Source organism: Anabrus simplex, chromosome 11 (genome assembly GCF_040414725.1).
Source record: "Anabrus simplex isolate iqAnaSimp1 chromosome 11, ASM4041472v1, whole genome shotgun sequence".
Classification (NCBI taxonomy): Eukaryota; Metazoa; Arthropoda; class Insecta; order Orthoptera; family Tettigoniidae; genus Anabrus; species Anabrus simplex.
This window is the reverse complement of record NC_090275.1, coordinates 116,759,912-116,779,816: the sequence shown is the minus strand read 5'-3', so window position 1 is coordinate 116,779,816 and position 19,905 is coordinate 116,759,912.

The window sequence follows — 19,905 nt, the reverse complement described above, 5'->3', positions numbered from 1 at the left end:
ATTGTTCTGGTAAAGGGGTGATATAGTAGAGGTAAAACCCTGGTTTGGGGAATAAAGGAGAACTTACAATTTTTGGGAGATAATCTCGATGGTGATGGCATTTATCAACAATATGTGAAATACTGATCGACCTCTTTGGTTTGGAGACTAGTGTAGTACAAATAACTTCTCAATGATTAGATGTCAGTGCTAAGCAAGGTTTTGGGTTAAATGACACTAACAACAATTGGCATATACATATGTATTTTGGTGTTTCAAAGAAAAGAACTAAACATGTTATAGCAATATGTGAAAATAAACTTAATACCGGTGAATAGTTTTCGTTTGTGACCTACTTCACCGCAGTAAGAATGTCATAATGTACGAGTGTACGCGGCTATCACGAAACAAACATAAATGAGCTCCCATCATAAACATTTTTGGAACTGGATTTTATTCCCGTAGAAGTTCGTTTTCGGATATCTTCATCAGGATGTGGAGTAATGTTATATTTAAAGTGATTTAAAATCACGAACTACTCACATTTTCTACGTTTGTGTATGTGATTCAGCTCATTAGAATTTTATATATGCACCAGCTAGAAAGAAAATTTAGGCCGTGTGCTTCTGTATGCAGCCGCTTTCTACCGAAGGGAGCTTGAACTTCCTTGTCCTTCATGTAACCTATCGGGCAGCTCGCTAGCGCATACTTCCTAGCGAGAGTAGCCTGCCTGTTGCGGCTGAAACGAGTGAGGAGTTTGTCTACTATGAGCATGAGTGGAAGAGCAATAGGGTTCCCACTCCCATGCGTCAGCATTCTTTTGCTGAGTCAGCACCGGAGGTCAATCGCCCTTAGTGGTATACCTAGGCGGGTTATGACCCCGAGGATATTGACCCGAGCTTATTGACCACTAGTAAAGTAGTAGAGCTATGTCGATTCGCGTATTTTGCATAAGAGAGCAAGCCTAACCTCACACCGGCCATCTTGAAGGGCTTACCCTTATTTTAACGGCTAGTTGCCCTTCCCGACGCCTAAGAGAACAAGCCTAAATTAACCTCCGTTATCTTGAGGGGACTAACCACAATTTTAAAGCTAGATGACCTTCCCGACGCCTAAGAGAGCTAGCCTAAACTCACACTTAACCACATGGAGGAGCCTTAGTTTTACGGGCAGATGCCCTTACCGACGTCAGTTGGGCAAGATAGCGGCTATACATAGCATCTCATGAGACAGCCCACGGGCTACCGCACAAGACGGCGGCTATACATAGCCTCTTATGAGATGGCTCAAAGGCTACTGCTCTAGACGGCGGCTATACATAGCCTCTTATGAGATGGCTCAAAGGCTACTGCACAAGACGGCGGATAAACATAGCCTCTTATGAGATGGCTCAAATGCTACTGCACAAGACGGCGGCTATACATAGCCTCTTATGAGATGGCTCAAAGGCTACTGCTCTAGACGGCGGCTATACATAGCCTCTTATGAGATGGCTCAAAGGCTACTGCTCTAGACGGCGGCTATACGTAGCCTCTTATGAGATGGCTCAAAGGCTACTGCTCTAGACGGCGGCTATATATAAAGCCTCTTATGAGATGACTCAAAGGCTACCGCAGAAGACGGTGGCTATATACATAGCCTCTTATGAGATGGCTCACGGGCTACCGCACAAGACGGCGGCTATACATAGCCTCTTATGAGATGGCTCAAAGGCTACTGCTCTAGACGGCGGCTATATATAAAGCCTCTTATGAGATGGCTCAAAGGCTACCGCACAAGAGGGCGGCTATACATAGCCTCTAATGAGATGGCTCAAAGGCTACTGCTCTAGACGGCGGCTATACGTAGCCTCTTATGAGATGGCTCAAAGGCTACTGCTCTAGACGGTGGCTATATATAAAGCCTCTTATGAGATGGCTCAAAGGCTACCGCACAAGACGGCGGCTATACATAGCATCTTATGAGATGGCTCAAAGGCTACCGCACAAGACGGCAGCTATACATAGCCTCTTATGAGATGGCTCAAAGGCTAAAGCTCTAGACGGCGGCTATACATAGCCTCTTATGACATGGCTCAAAGGCTACCGCTCTAGACGGCGGCTATACATAGCCTCTTATGAGATGGCTCAAAGGCTACCGCATAAGACGGCGGCTATACATAGCCTCTTATGAGATGGCTCAAAGGCTACCGCACAAGACGGCGGCTATACATAGCCTCTTATGAGATGGCTCAAAGGCTACTGCTCTAGACGGCGGCTATACATAGCCTCTTATGAGATGGCTCAAAGGCTACCGCACAAGACGGCGGCTATACATAGCCTCTTATGAGATGGCTCAAAGGCTACTGTTCTAGACGGCGACTATACATAGCCTCTTATGAGATGGCTCAAAGGCTACCGCACAAGACGGCGGTTATACATAGCCTCTTATGAGATGGCTCACGGGCTACCGCACAAGACGGCGGCTATACATAGCCTCTTATGAGATGGCTCAAAGGCTACTGCACAAGACGGCGGCTATACATAGCCTCTTATGAGATGGCTCAAAGGCTACCGCACAAGACGGCGGCTATACATAGCCTCTTATGAGATGGCTCACGGGCTACCGCACAAGACGGCGGCTATACATAGCCTCTTATGAGATGGCTCAAAGGCTACCGCACAAGACGGCGGCTATACATAGCCTCATATGAGATGGCTCAAAGGCTACCGCACAAGACGGCAGCTATACATAGCCTCTTATGAGATGGCTCAAAGGCTACCGCAGAAGACGGCGGCTATACATAGCCTCTTATGAGATGGCCCACGGGCTACCGCACAAGACGGCGCCTATACATAGCCTCTTATGAGATGGCTCAAAGGCTACCGCACAAGACGGCGGCTATACATTGCCTCTTATGAGATGGCTCAAAGGCTACTGCTCTAGACGGCGGCTGTACATAGCCCCTTATGAGATGGCTCAAAGGCTACTGCTCTAGACGGCGGCTATACATAGCCTCTTATGAGATGGCTCAAAGGCTACCGCACAAGACGGCGGCTATACATAGCCTTTTATGAGATGGCTCAAGGGCTACCGCACAAGACGGCGGCTATACATAGCCTCTTATGAGATGGCTCAAAGGCTACTGCTGTAGACGGCGACTATACATAGCCTCTTATGAGATGGCTCAAAGGCTACCGCACAAGACGGCGGCTATACATAGCCTCTTATGAGATGGCTCAAAGGCTACTGCTCTAGACGGCGGCTATACATAGCCTCTTATGAGATGGCTCACGGGCTACCGCACAAGACGGCGGCTATACATAGCCTCTTATGAGATGGCTCAAAGGCTACTGCTCTAGACGGCGGCTATACATAGCCTCTTATGAGATGGCTCAAAGGCTACTGCTCTAGACGGCGGCTATACATAGCCTCTTATGAGATGGCTCAAAGGCTACCGCACAAGACGGCGGCTATACATAGCCTCTTATGAGATGGCTCAAAGGCTACTGCTCTAGACGGCGGCTATACATAGCCTCTTATGAGATGGCTCAAAGGCTACCGCACAAGACGGCGGCTATACATAGCCTCTTATGAGATGGCTCAAAGGCTACTGCTCTAGACGGCGGCTATACATAGCCTCTTATGAGATGGCTCAAGGGCTATTGCGTAAGATAGCGGCTGCTCTTACGAGACGGCCCAGGGGCGCTTGCAAAAGATGGCAGCAATGAGACGACCTTAGGGCGATTGCGCAAGATGACTTCTATACATAGGCTCTTATGACGCGCCTGGGGGCACTGGCTCAAGCTGACGGCTGCTCTTATGGGGCGGTTTAGGGGCACTTGCTTAAGATGGAGGCTATACAAAGGATCGTAATAGACGGCCCAGGGGCGCTTGCGTAAGGTAGCGGCTGCTCTTATGGGACGGCCCAGGGGCGCTTTGCACAAGATGGCAGCAATGAGACGGCCTTTGGGCGATTGCGCAAGATGACGGCTATACATAGGCTCTTATGAGGCGCCTAGGGGCACGGGCTCAAGCTGGCGGCTGCTCTTATGAGGCGGTTTAGGGCACTTGCGCAAGATGGCAGCTATACAAAGGATCGTAATAGACGGCCCAGGGGCGCTTTGCACAAGATGGCAGCAAAGAGACGGCCTTGGGGCGATTGCGCAAGATGACGGCTATATCTAGGCACTTATGAGGCGCCTAGGGGCACGGGCTTAAGCTGGCGGCTGCTCTTATGAGGCGGTTTAGGGCACTTGCGCAAGATGGCAGCTATACAAAAGATCGTAATGGACGGCCCAGGGGCGCTTGCGTAAGATAGTGGCTGCTCTTACGGGACGGCCCAGGGGCGCTTTGCACAACATGGCAGCAAAGAGACGGCCTTAGGGTGCTTGAGCGAGATGTCTGCTGCTCTTATAAGACGACCTAAGAGCGGCTGGGTATGATGGCATCTATAAAAACGGCCTAACGACGCTTGTGCAAGATAGCGGCGATACAAATGCCCTTATAAAAGGGCCCAGGGGCGTTTGCGTAAGTGGCGGCAATACATACGCTCTAATAAGTCGGCCTAAGGGCGCTTGCGTAAGATGGCGGCTATACACAGGTTCTTATGAGACGGGTTAGGAGCGCTTGCGCAAGGACAGCTTCCATATTTTAAGTACTTTGGCGTTAAATTTTTAACATATGAACGTGGCTAACCTCAGTGATGCTATCTTGTCGGCGATAAACTTTACTGTAGCCACCTTATGCAGGTAGTGGCGGGCACTTAAATACCACGTGCTTCTTTTACATCTGCCAAGATAACAGCCGCCATTTTTACCTAAATGGGCTTGGATTTTAAAGTAAACATGGCTTACCTCAGTTCTGCTATCTTGATGGGGAAAAACTTCACTGTTACTGCCTTATGCACGTAGTGGGGCGGATTTTAAATTTATATTAATGAGACTTAGCTACGCCGTGGTTTTTTAGGAGATGGCTAGGGGTCCTAACTACAGGCAATCTCCCCTTCTCGACATCCTACTATCTTAGAGAAGATAGTTTTGAAGCAAGCTGCCCTTCTCGACGTACTACTATTTTATAGCAAGATGCCCTTCTCAACAATCTCTGACTCTAACCTTACTTCTGTTACCGTAACTACGCTGTCGATAGAATTTGAAATTGTAACAGCTTCCTCCTCCTCTTTCTCCTCCTCCTGTCAACATAGTTACTTCACGACAATCCTTATAGCAAAAAGGTTACTCCTTGCAAAAGACCCTCCCCCTCCTGATCTATACGGCAAAAGGGCAAAAGGGCAAAAGGGCTCCTCCTCCTTTTGGCAAAAGTGCACTTCCTCCTGGCAAGAGGGCACCTCCTCCTTGCAAAATGGCAAAAGGTCTCCTCTTCCTTGCAATAGGGAAACTCTTCCTACTTACGAATACTAGGTTAGCTCAATTCCTCCTCATACGGACAGATGACTTCCTGAATTGATCAAAAATTAGTGCAGATATACTTACGTTATGAAGCGTTGTTCTCGTCGCATAAGTTTTTTGATTGAGGTGAGAGCGGTAGGAGGACGATGCGGTAAGGAGAAGGTAATAGGGATTATTATTACAAACAGCACGAAAATATATTGTAGGAGAAGCAAATGCGGTATCCGACAAGACAAAATGTTCAATCTACTCACAGAATGCATTTGCAAAAATATAGAATTGACATGCTGTATGTCTCTATTCGACAAGACAAAACAGGTTCAATGCTGTTACAATTAGCACACACTAGAATTGATTGTAGAATGAGCTAATGCTGTCTGTCTTTAACCGACAAGACAAAACATTTTGACTGTTAAACAGAAAAAAAGAAAGTAGGCCTCCCTCAAACAATGTACAGGATACCTTAGGTGTTAAAGTGGGATGGGAGTGAAAGGGGGAATTGTAGGAGGCAGGTGGTCTAATGTTTTAAGGGAATGAGATTTCAGTCTAAGGGAGTAGTATAATTGGACAGTTCGGCCGCCACCGCCACCTCCGGCTCCCAGTGGCCACCTCCACCTCAGCCAGTGGCCTCTTCCAGTACTGCCAACTTAACCTAACTAGCGCGAAATTTGAATTTGTAAACAAAGCCACGTGCTTTTTGACAGCTGTCATCGACAACAACGCATCGCTAACCTCAGTACTGCCATCTTGACGGGCCTAAACCTCAGTAGTGCCAACTTAACCTAACTAGCTCGAGATAAACAAAGCCACGTGCTTTTTGACAACCACGTGCTTTTTGACAGATTTGTAAACAAAGCCACGTGCTTTTTGACAGACAACAACGCATCGCAAACCTCAGTACTGCCATCATGACGGGCCTAAACCTCAGTAGTGCCAACTTAACCTAACTAGCATGAGGTAAACAAAGCCACGTGTTTTTTGACAGCCACGTGCTTTTTGACAGATTTGTAAACAAAGCCACGTGCTTTTTGACAGACAACAACGCATCGCTAACCTCAGTACTGCCATCTTGACGGGAATAAACCTCGGTGGTACCAACTTAACCTAACTAGCGAGAGGTAAACAAAGCCACGTGCTTTTTGACAGCCACATGCTTTTTGACAGCTGCCATCCGCCATCTTTGAGCACCGTGCTGCCCTCTTTCGTCACCTGTCATCGGCAGTGCTGCCATCTTGACGGGTCTAAACCTTAGTGCTACCAACTTAACCTAACTAGCGCGAGGTAAACAAAGCCACGTGTTTTTTGACAGCCGTCATCCGCCATCTTTAATCTATAGAGCACAGTGCTGCCCTCTTTAGCTACTTACCTTTGAAATGTGGTGGCGGATAATTTGAAAAATGCTCTTTGACAGCAGCCATATTGCATCGCAAACCTCAGTGCTGCCCTCTTTAGCTAGATACCTGTGGTAGCAGACAATTCCACGTGACAGCAGCCATCTTTAATCAAGAGAGCACCGTGCTGCCCTCTATGTGGTGGCAGCAAATTGAAAAATTCCACGTGCTCTTGTTTGGAAACAAACTCACGTGCTTTTTTGACAGCTACCATCCACCATCTTTAATCAACAGAGCACAGTGCTGTACTCTTTAGCTAGATACCTTTGAAATGTGGTGGCGGCAATTTGAAAAATTCTATGTGCTCTTGTTGGGAAACAAAGCTACGTGCTTTTTTTTGACAGCTGTCATCCGCCATCTTTAATCAATAGAGCACTGTGCTGCTATCATGCGGGCAATTTCGTTAGCTGTCATCCGCCATCTTTAATCCAGAGAGAACAGTGCTGCCCTCTATGTGGTGGCGGCAAATTGAAAAATTCCACGTGCTCTTGTTTGAAAACATACTCACGTGCTTTTTTGACAGCTGTCATCCGCCATCTTTAATCCAGAGAGAACAGTGCTGCCCTCTATGTGGTGGCGGTAAATTCCACGTGCTCTTGTTTGAAAACATACTCACGTGCTTTTTTGACAGCTGCCATCCACCATCTTTAATCCAGAGAGAACAGTGCTGCCCTCTATGTGGTGGCGGCAAATTGAAAAATTCCACGTGCTCTTGTTTGAAAACATACTCAACTCAACACATTCATGTGATTTAAACACATTTTTATCCCCAAGAGAATCGAACCCGAGACTACCGGGTGAGAGGCATGCATACTGTAGGCTATAGATTTGTTCTTCAGTCCTCGAAGTATCGGCGCAGTCATTCTGAGCGAGTTGTGTGGAATGCGTGTGTTAGCTGAAATTGTACACGTATCTTCCGGCTCGACCTTGAGCGAGGACACTGATAAGCGGCTTGTAACTCGCGAACGTCTTCTTAGCTGAGTACCATTCAAGCTCTTAAAACACAGTACTAATTAAGGTTGTAAAATATTCTGAAATAGTCCTCCTCTGTAGTGCAGTAGTTAGCTGCTACCCTCGGAGGTCCGAGTTCGATTCCTGGCTCTGCCACGGAATGTGTAGCATTTAGCCTATGTAAGTTCCTAACGTAAACTATCATGATTGTACGGAGAGGTTAAAACACACACAGTGCCTACTCCTATCGAAAGAACCTGCACGGTACCCGCATGTAGGCTTCTCCTCGTGAAGGAGCTTGCACATGGTTTAACGCCTCCTATCAACAGCCCTTACTTAATGCTGGCTTTTTTGCACACCCCGCCTCACACCATAGTTTTATACGACCAGCTGCCCTTCCTGACTAGGATTTTAAATCGCAGTATACGTGATAAATTTGTTGTAGCGGGTTTTATAACTAGATATCCCGGTACCGATACATAGCCTACTCGACTGAAGAAGCCTGCACAAGGCTTATTGCCTCCATCCGACAAATGAATCAGCATCAACACTCTTGTACTCAAAAAAATCATTTTCGAAGGAGTCTGCACAAGGTTTAACGTCCCCATCAACAGCCCTTACTTATTGCTAGCTTTTTTTGCACACCCCGCCTCACACCATAGTTTTATACGACCGGCTGCCCTTCCTGACTAGGATTTTAAATCGCAGTATACGTGATAAATTTGTTGTAGCGGGTTTTATAACTAGATATCCCGGTACCGATACATAGCCTACTCCACTGAAGAAGGGTGCACAAGGCTTATTGCCTCCATCCGACAAATGAATCAGCATCAACACTCTTGTACTCAAAAAAATCATTTTCGAAGGAGTCTGCACAAGGTTTAACGTCCCCATCAACAGCCCTTACTTATTGCTAGCTTTTTTGCACACCCCGCCTCACACCATAGTTTTATACGACCGGCTGCCCTTCCCGACTAGGATTTTAAATCGATATCCCGACATAGCCTACTCCTACCGAAGAAGGCAGCTTAACGCCTCCATCCAACAAATGAATCACACTCAAACACTCTTCAATCATTCACGCTACTTCGGAAGATAGCGGGTTCGAACTGGAAGCCGTAAATGCTAGGCGAGGGACCTGCGCGATCGTCATTACATGATCTAGCTTTAGCTCAATACCTACAGGTAAGGAATACCGCGTATGTACCCTCGAGAAGTCGAGGATCACACGCTAACTTTCCAAGGATAGAACTCTTAAATTCTGACACCTCGGTATCAACAGGAGGTTTGAATACGTCAGCCTGCAGGTAGGAGCTCTTGTTTGCATTCGTTCCGACTGTACTGCAGTTGTCAGCTCAGCGATTATCATATCCGCTTGGTAACAAGCAGAATATTTAGCCGCAGCAGTCTGCGCGAAGTGCTCACAGTTCTCTGTATGCGTTTATTACGTACACACACACACATCTCCCGTCTGCAGTGAATATTATTCTTCAGCCTTTATCTTAAGGTAAGGTAGAACTGTTAATTACTTTTTTATTTTTTTATTTGCAAAGCAAGTTCTACGCTAGACATCTACATTCATATATGTTTGTTCTTTTTTTTTTTAGGTACCGTTCGAAAGTACGCAACAATTTTATTCATCCGAGTAACAGTCTGCAGCACGTGCATTTTTTAAAAAGGTATGTTTTCGAACTTTGAGTTGTAAAGATAATTAGGTTAGATGATGCACCCTACACTACATTCATATATGTACGACCAGAATATTATCATTCGAGTTTCAGGCTCACTGCATTCATATATGTTTGTTCTTTTCTTTTTTAGGTACCGTTCGAGTTACAGGCTTGAACGCACGCATTTTATTCATCCGAGTAACAGTTTGCAGCGCGAAGATTTTAAGGTATGTCTGACCTCTATTCGTTGAAACTTGGTTTCTTCTAAAACATCGTAACTTTAGTCTATTGATAAATAGTTGTTCTCTTTAATCCTCACGCTATAGACGAGGTGCGTACATAGCTATGTCTGCCCTCAACAGGCTGAAACTTGGTTTCTTCCGTAACTTTAAGCTATTCATAAATAATTGTTCTCTTCAACCTACATACTATAGACGTGGTATAATTTCAAACACGCACACATAGCTATGTCTACCCTCAACAGGTTGAAAGTTGGTTTCTTCCGTAACTTTAGTCTATTGATAAATAGTTGTTCTCTTTAATCTACATACTATAGACGAGGTGCGTACATAGCTATGTCCGTCCTCAACAGGCTTAAACTTGGTTTCTTCCGAACATCGTAACTTTAGTCTATTGATAAATAGTTGTTCTCTTTAATCAACATACTATAGACGTGGTATAATTTCAAACACGCACACGTAGCTATGTCTGTCCTCAACAGGTTGAAACTTGGTTTCTTCCGAACATCGTAACTTTAGTCTATTGATAAATAGTTGTTCTCTTTAATCTACATACTATAGACGTGGTATAATTTCAAACACGCACACGTAGCTATGTCTGTCCTCAACAGGTTGAAACTTGGTTTCTTCCGAACATCGTAACTTTAGTCGTTCTCTTCAATCCTCATGCTATAGGCCTAACTCACAGCCATGTCCAACCTCTATAGGTTGAACATCGCAACTTTAGGCTAATCTCTATTGGTTGTTCTCTTTTCAGAACTTGTTGCATACGCTGTTCACCTAAACACTTTATTCGAAGAAAGAGAAGACACTATGTTCCCATGCGAGCTGTGTAAGGCAATGTTCACAAGACGTGACAGCCTTGCACGCCATGTAAAAACAAAACATCATCAGCTATCTGCTTGCGACTATAACCCTACTATGTTCCCCTGCGTGCAGTGTAAGGCAACGTTCGCAAGACAGGATAACCTCGCACGTCATATAAAAGCAAAACAGCCTAGCATAACATCTGCTTTATGTGATGTTTGCGGGCTGTACTTCGCTAATGTAGAGCAATACCAGGCTCACTTAGCAGAGGTACATCAAATATCTACTTGCCCTCAGGTAGTAGTAGGGAAAAAGCGTGCAGCTACTGATGTAGCCGTAGAAAGTACCAGTAGTAAAAAACCTAGAAAAAATCATGAACTTCAAACTATTCACTGCGAGCACTGTAACACTGATGTACCATCTTCGCATTTTCAGGGACACTTACGGAGTAATGTGCATAAAAATAATGCGTGTAGAAGTGGTAGTAACGCAAACATCGAGGAAATTAATACAGCATTTAAAAGTAGGATTGCTAGTTACCGAATTCGCACCAGTCAAAAGTTTCAGAGCACTTCAAACTTTTTAAATTGCGTTCAACCGGATGTACAACAGCTTCTTGCTAAATCTTTGTCCAATCATAGTTTATTTAAAGTTAATTTTGAACTTTTCGCCTTGTACATTAAAAGCACGGATGAATCCGAAATAACGGACATTAAATCATTTAATACGAAGAATTTTGTCATAAGTCAGTCGACTAATTTTGGCGATGTACTTAGGGATGTCTCTAACATTATTTCAACTAAGAGCGAGGAATTTCAGGAAAAGGAATCAGGGTGGGCTTTAGTTGAAATAATGTATCTAGAAGTTAACATCAATAAGTACAATCCTATGCGTGGATCTTCGCACATCGAGCTGCCGACATGGATTCAGCGAAAAGAAGCTGTTGTAAACATCCAAAACAATGACGAAGCATGTTTTGCATGGGCGGTGATGTCGGCTTTAAATCCTGCTAAATCGAATGTAGCGTATAGAACATCATCCTATCCACACTATTCAACGCAGCTAAATTTCGATAGTATAGAATTTCCTGTGCAGATAAAGGATATTAAGCGCTTTGAGGAACTAAATAACATTAGTATCAATGTGTATGGTGTAGAGAAAAAGTCTGTAGTAGGTCCTCTGTATTATACATGTCATAAGAAGAGTACTCACGTTAATTTACTCTATATTGAGAACAGTGAGAATAGCCACTTTTGCTGGATTAAAAATCTGAGTAGACTTGTTGGCAGTCAGTTGTCAAAACATGATGGTAAAAAGTGGCTATGTGATGGATGCTTGCAGTATTTCAGAAATGAAGATCAGTTAACGAAGCATTCCAAGAATGACTGCAATCATGTACGTACAGAGATACCTACTACAGGCAATAATGTTTTAAAATTTACAAATTTTCACAAGCAGATGTGGGTACCGTTCGTGATTTATGCAGACTTTGAAGCCATCCTCACGCCATGCAATACATGCTCACCTAATCCTGACAACTCTTTCACTAATACTACGCACATGCATGTCCCGTATAGCTTTGCGTATTACATCAAGTGTAGTTACGATAGTACGCTTAACAAGTTAGAGCTGTATCGAGGACAGGATGCTGCTAAAGTATTTTTAGAAAGACTTGAAAGTGATGCAGTTCGTCTCGGTCGTATTCTGAATAGTAATATTCCTATGAAGCCACTCACCGACATTCAGTTAAATGATCATGAACGTGCTACAAAGTGTAGCATTTGTGATGGGGAATTTTCCGAAAATGACCCTAAAGTTTTTGATCATGATCATTTAACTGGTTTCTACAGATGTGCCGCTCATTATAGCTGTAATCTTAAGTATAGAGTTCCTAAATTTATCCCTGTAATTTTTCATAACTTATCCGGTTACGACTCTCATTTCATCATTTCACAATTTAGAGCTTCAGATGAAAAAGTAGATATAATCCCTCAGAATAAAGAGCGGTACATTGCGTTTGCAAAGTCTGTAAAAGTAGATGCTGAGCATTCTATAAAACTGAGATTCCTTGACTCGTTTCGCTTTATGGCGAGTAGCCTCGATAAACTTTCTAGTCATTTACAGCCTGAACAATTTACAGAAATTCGACGCGTTTTCCCTGAAGAAGCGCAGTTTAATTTACTTCGGCGTAAGGGTGTTTTTTGTTACGAATATCTCGACTGCTTAGACCGCCTCGAAGAACGTGCCTTACCATCGAAACAATCCTTTTACAGCTCGCTGAATTCAGCAGATATTAGTGATGATGACTATTTACATGCACAACATATCTGGGAGCAGTTCCACATTCAAACGCTGGGTGAATACTCCGATTTATATTTATAGACAGATGTACTTTTGTTAGCTGATGTTTTTGAAAATTTTCGCTGTGTTTGCATGAACACCTACAGCCTTGACCCATGTCAGTATTTTACTGCACCTGGGTTAAGTTGGGACGCGATGTTAAAATACACGCGTGTGAATTTGGAGCTGCTAACTGATATTGATATGGTGCACTTTATAAAAGCATCCATTCGAGGCGGTCTGAGTCAGTGCAGCGGCCGGTATTCGAGGGCTAATAATAAGTACATGCCGAGTTTCGATTCCAGTCAGGAATCTCGGTATATCGTTTACCTCGATGCTAATAATCAGTATGGGTGGGCGATGAGTCAGCATCTACCGGTGAGTGGTTTCCGCTGGCTGACGCAGTGCGAAATTGATGCTTTACAGCTACACGCCCTAGGTGATGAAGCTGATAAAGGTTATTTCCTCGAAGTTGACTTACAGTATCCTAAAGAGTTACACACTTCTCATAATGACCTACCGTTCTGCCCTGAAAATATGAAGTCCCCGTACATTGCATCAACGACGAAAATGCTCATTGCTAATTTATGCGATAAATCTAAGTATATCATTCATTACCGAAATTTAAAACAGTGTTTGCAGCATGGTTTGAAGTTATCCAAAATTCATCGCGTACTAGAATTTAATCAGTCACCGTGGCTAAAGCCATATATCGATCTGAACAATAATTTAAGAACGAATGCGGTTAACGAGTTTGAAAAAGATTTCTACAAGCTCATGAATAACAGTGTGTTTGGTAAGACTATGGAGAATGTTGACAAACGCGTTGATGTAAAATTGATTACAAACTGGGATAATATTAAGAAAAGGTATGGTATTTAATAAGTAAACCAAATTTCCACAGCTGCACCATCATACATGAGAATTTAGTTATTATACAGATGAATCGTGTCAAGGTTAAGTATGACAAACCTACCTACGTCGGCTTCACAGTACTTGAATTGGCTAAAACACTCATGTATGAATTCCATTACGATTATATGATGAAGAAGTACGCGCATAATGCGCAATTGCTCTACACAGATACCGATTCGTTTATTTATCAAATCAAAACTGATGACTATTACAATGATATAAAGCCTGACTTGGGTAGGTTTGATACGAGTAACTATCCTGCAGATAATCAATATCATCTACCGCTAGTGAACAAAAAGGTTCTAGGTAAAATGAAAGATGAATGTGCTGGGAATATTATCGATTCATTTGTAGGTACTAAATCCAAGTCATATTGCATAAAACTCTTAAATGAATTACAAATAAAGAGATTGAAGGGGGTTAAAAAGAATGTCGTTCAGAATCAGCTAAGTTTTGAAAACTATAACAATTGCATTAAAAGTAATCCACCTGTTTTGCATAAGCAAATGTCTGTCATTAGAAGCAAGAAGCACCAGTTGTACACTCATTTAATTAGTAAGGTAGCCCTTAATAGCGATGATTGTAAACGGTTTGTCATTCCAAATTCTACCAACACGCTAGCCTGGGGGCATAGTAGTATTGATAAGTACTACTTTACATAAACATTATGCTAGAGGTGTGTGTACTTACGTTACGCTGTCTTACATCACAATTCGGGAGAGGAACGCTGGTACGGCAAGTCTAAACTTGTACATTCAAGAATTGCATCGAGAAGTACGCTAGGGTAAAATGATTCGAGATAAAACTTGTACATACAAGATGTAAATAAATAATGTAGAATTGGCATATTCTTTTATTTTAGGTTAGGTATCACCTTCCTCCCGCTCCTTATTTGCAGGATAGAGTTTTTGTTTATTACTCATAGAAGAAGAAAGAAGGTGATGAGCAGTTTCGTAAGTATAGTTCGGTAAGTATCTCGAGAGCAGAATTTTTTTTTTGTCAAAAAAGCACATAGCTTTGTAAAGCACGTAGAATTTGCCACCACCGGGGTAGCACTGTTCTCTCTGGATTAAAAGCTTTGTTTCCAAACAAGAGCACGTGGAATTTGCCGTCACCGGGGTAGCACGGTGATTAAAGATGGTGGATGACAGCTCTGTCAGAAAAACACATGGGTTTGTAAAGCATTTAGAATTTGTCGCCACCTCATAGAGTGTAGCACGGTGATTAAAAATGGTGGATGACAGCTGTCAGAAAAGCACATGGCTTTGTTTCCACGTAGAATTTGCCGTCACCGGGCAGCACGGTGATTAAAGATGGCGGATGACAGCTGTCAAAAAAAAGCACATGGCTTTGTTTCTACGTGGAATTTGCCGTCACCACATAGAGGGCAGCACTGTTCTCTCTGGATTAAAGATGGTGGATGGCAGCTGTCAAAAAAGCACGTGAGTATGTTTTCAAACAAGAGCACGTGGAATTTACCGCCACCACATAGAGGGCAGCACTGTTCTCTCTGGATTAAAGATGGCGGATGACAGCTGTCAAAAAAGCACGTGAGTATGTTTTCAAACAAGAGCACGTGGAATTTTTCAATTTGCCGCCACCACATAGAGGGCAGCACTGTTCTCTCTGGATTAAAGATGGCGGATGACAGCTAACGAAATTGCCCGCATGATAGCAGCACAGTGCTCTATTGATTAATGATGGCGGATGACAGCTGTCAAAAAAAAGCACGTAGCTTTGTTTCCCAACAAGAGCACATAGAATTTTTCAAATTGCCGCCACCACATTTCAAAGGTATCTAGCTAAAGAGTACAGCACTGTGCTCTGTTGATTAAAGATGGTGGATGGTAGCTGTCAAAAAAGCACGTGAGTTTGTTTCCAAACAAGAGCACGTGGAATTTTTCAATTTGCTGCCACCACATAGAGGGCAGCACGGTGCTCTCTTGATTAAAGATGGCTGCTGTCACGTGGAATTGTCTGCTACCACAGGTATCTAGCTAAAGAGGGCAGCACTGAGGTTTGCGATGCAATATGGCTGCTGTCAAAAAGCATTTTTCAAATTATCCGCCACCACATTTCAAAGGTAAGTAGCTAAAGAGGGCAGCACTGTGCTCTATAGATTAAAGATGGCGGATGACGGCTGTCAAAAAACACGTGGCTTTGTTTACCTCGCGCTAGTTAGGTTAAGTTGGTAGCACTAAGGTTTAGACCCGTCAAGATGGCAGCACTGCCGATGACAGGTGACGAAAGAGGGCAGCACGGTGCTCAAAGATGGCGGATGGCAGCTGTCAAAAAGCATGTGGCTGTCAAAAAGCACGTGGCTTTGTTTACCTCTCGCTAGTTAGGTTAAGTTGGTACTACCGAGGTTTATTCCCGTCAAGATGGCAGTACTGAGGTTAGCGATGCGTTGTTGTCTGTCAAAAAGCACGTGGCTTTGTTTACAAATCTGTCAAAAAGCACGTGGCTGTCAAAAAACACGTGGCTTTGTTTACCTCATGCTAGTTAGGTTAAGTTGGCACTACTGAGGTTTAGGCCCGTCAAGATGGCAGTACTGAGGTTTGCGATGCGTTGTTGTCTGTCAAAAAGCACGTGGCTTTGTTTACAAATCTGTCAAAAAGCACGTGGTTGTCAAAAAGCACGTGGCTTTGTTTATCTCGAGCTAGTTAGGTTAAGTTGGCACTACTGAGATTTAGGCCCGTCAAGATGGCAGTACTGAGGTTAGCGATGCGTTGTTGTCGATGACAGCTGTCAAAAAGCACGTGGCTTTGTTTACAAATTCAAATTTCGCGCTAGTTAGGTTAAGTTGGCAGTACTGTCGCGCTAGTTAGGTTAAGTTGGCAGTACTGGAAGAGGCCACTGGCTGAGGTGGAGGTGGCCACTGGGAGCCGGAGGTGGCGGTGGCGGCCGAACTGTCCAATTATACTACTTAAGGGCTCCACTCAGGATCAGAATTCAGGACAGGTGTCTGTGAGAATTCGGTACGAGCAACTGCAGGTAGAATAACCGGAGGAAGATGAGGAACAGGGAAATGCTGCTGAAAATTATGGAAGTAGGAGAAAGGGAAAAGGTAGAAAAGGGAAATGTCGACCAGTGGATAGGAAAAGACAGGTGGAAAAGGTTCATGTGATGGAGAAAAGGGATGCGGAAATAGCTTCTGCAGCTGTCAGGAAAGATAGGACTGAGCAGGAGGGGAGGGGATCAAATGAAGTGGGTAGAGTTGAGGCTCTGGTCATGGGGGATTCCATTGTTACAGATGTCAGGAATGTGTGTGGAGGAAAGGGTACCAGGGTAGAGTGTTATCCAGGAATTAGGTTAAGGCAAATGTTGAGGAAAGTAGAAGTGAAGGAGTAAATGGAGAAATTGGTACGGTTTCATGTTGGTACTAACAACGTAAGACAAGCAGGTATAAGTACCGACATATTTGTGGATATGTGGGACCTGGTAATTGCAGCACCGGTAAATTTTAAGGAAGCGGAGAGTGTTGTCAGTGGAATACTGTGTAGGATGGATACTGACAGGAAGGTGATTGGGGATTTAAATGAGACTATGGAGTGGGTATGTGGGAAACTGGCAGTGAGATTTCTAGCCGGTAATTTTTCGGTAGGACATAGGGACCTGCGCTCAGACGGCCTTCACTTAAACCGCAGTGATACACATAAGTTACGAAATTTGTTTAGAAGGGTTATAGGGAGGTACATTCAGGGGGAACGGGTGACCTAGCGAGTGGTGATAGAGAAACAGGGAACAGGAAATCAAGTAGGGATGACATATAAATGTCTCAACTGTAGAAGTATTGTAAAAAAGATATAGAATTATGTAACTTTATAGATATATACTTACCAGATATTGTAATAGGAGTTGAATCATGGCCGAGAAATGATATAATGGATGCAGAAATATTCTCACGGAACTGGAGTGCGTATCGCAGAGATAGAATAGAAATGTTATGAGGGGGAGTATTAATTCTGGTGAAAGGAGAATGTGTAAGCTACGAAAAAGTTAAAGATGAGAAACATGAAATTATCGGTGTAAGGCTTATTTCTAAAGTAATAGACAACTTGATGTTTTTGGAGCGTACAGACCAGGAAAGGGTAGCGCTGACGCTGATCCAGAATTATTTGATAAGATAATCAGCTATGAGGGAAACGATTGTAGCGGGTGATCTCAATATCCCAAATGTCAATTGGGAAGGTAATGCGAACGACAGGGGGCATGGCCAACAAATGGTGTATAAGTTAATATGGAAAGGGCATATGATTCAGAAAGTGATGTGACCAACAAGAGGGAAAATATCCTGGATGTGGTGCGGGTAAAAGCAGATGAGCTCTATAGATAAACCGAAGTAATATATGGTGTTAGTGATCACGAAGGTGTTTTTGTGGTGGTTAAAAATAAATGTGAAATAAAGTAATATATTAAAATGAGGACTGCTAGGCAGTATCATATGGCTGATAAAACAGGCATGAGGGCGTTTTAAAATGTAACTATGATCGGTGGAAAACGGTAAAGAAAAAAAACAGACTGTGGAATGGGTTTAAAGCAATTGTTGAGGAATGTGAAAATAGGTTTGTGTCTTTAAGAGATCCACTATATTATAACAGAGTTGGAAATGGCTGTGGATGTAAGGAGAAATTGAAGGAGCTTACTAGGAAATTGAATCTAGCAAAGAAATCAGCTAAGTATAACATGATGGTAAGCATAACTGGCGGTCATACAAATTTTAGTGAAAAATTGAAGAGTAGGTATGTAGAGGTACTGTAAGGGAGAAACAGGTTCCAAGAAGGATAGTCCACGAGTCATTAATGAACAAGCGGAGTGTGCATGCGATGATCTTCAAAAGCAGAAGTATTTCGACAGCAGTATTTAATGATTGTTGGTTACAAGGATAATGCTAAGATAGAAAAGGTAACTAATACTAAAGAAGTATTAAAATTTACCTATGACAACAATGACATTTAGAGTAAGACAGAAAAATTTAAACTAGAAATGTAGCTGGAATTGATAAGATTTCGGGGGATATACTAAAGACAATTGTTTGGGATATAGTACCATATCCGAAGTACTTATTTCATTATTGTTTACATTAATGAGCTGTACGAAATGAATGGGGAGTTGCTATAGTAGCGCCTGTGTATAAAGCTGAAAATTACAGACCAGTCAGTTTGACATGCTTTGTATGAAAGCTTTGGGAAATAATTCTTTCGGATTATATTAGACATGTTTGGGAAATTAATAACTGCTTTGATAGAAGGCAGTTTGGTTTTAGGAAAGGTTATTCCACTGAGGCTCAAATTGTAGGACTCCAGCAGCATATAGTGGATATCCTGGATTCAGGAGGTTGAACCATGCTCCTTTTGCATGTTTCTCATATGTTATGTTTACTACTCATACAAGTTTTGTTGACCTCAGTTCGAGGAAAAACCTGAGTATATCCCTTGATAGGCCACAGAGCGCAGCACTCTGCGTGGTGTGTATTGACGATCTTTTGCCGTACTAGACTACTGTTTTCATCTTTTGACGCATATCTTTGCCTTCCTCACTCGTGATTTTTTTTTAACAATGGAGGCTAGACGATGTGAAATCGCCTTCCTTTGCTTTAGGTGGATTTTTACCTTATTTAAACGTGGGTTTACCACCATTCATGCCATAATTAATGTCTTGATTTAACAGGTATGTGCTTTCTGTTGTCTCTTTATTATTACTACGTTTGCATTACCTTTTTACGATCCCTGATGGGCCGGTCGATGTGCATCTTCTATTTCGGTTCGTGTAAATGGCGTGTGTGACTGTGAGAGGTTAATATTATGATTACTGCTAATTTGGGAATTTGGTCTCGAATCCATCACGTTTTTGGTGCACTTGTTCGGGTGCATTTTTTTGTTTGTACCTGGCCGCCTTCGAAGCAACGACTTTCGTGTCGACAAAGTTTTATTTGAAGTCGTACGAAACTCAAACTTAATGTGATTTGGTGCACGATCCTGCCTGTTTTGCCCGATTATACAAAATTCGTATAATCTTATATTGTGCTCCCATAGTGCACGTTATTAGTTCAATATGCGAGATCTGGAACTGTGTTAAGGTGAGTCATGTGGCGTGTATTTGTACCTCATGTGAATGTTATGAGTGAATGCTGGTGTCTGAAGCGAGTAAAAGATGGGCTATCGATTGGTTCATTCATGTTTTATTTCGGTTTCTTTTCGATTTTGTTTGGGTACCTCATTTCCTT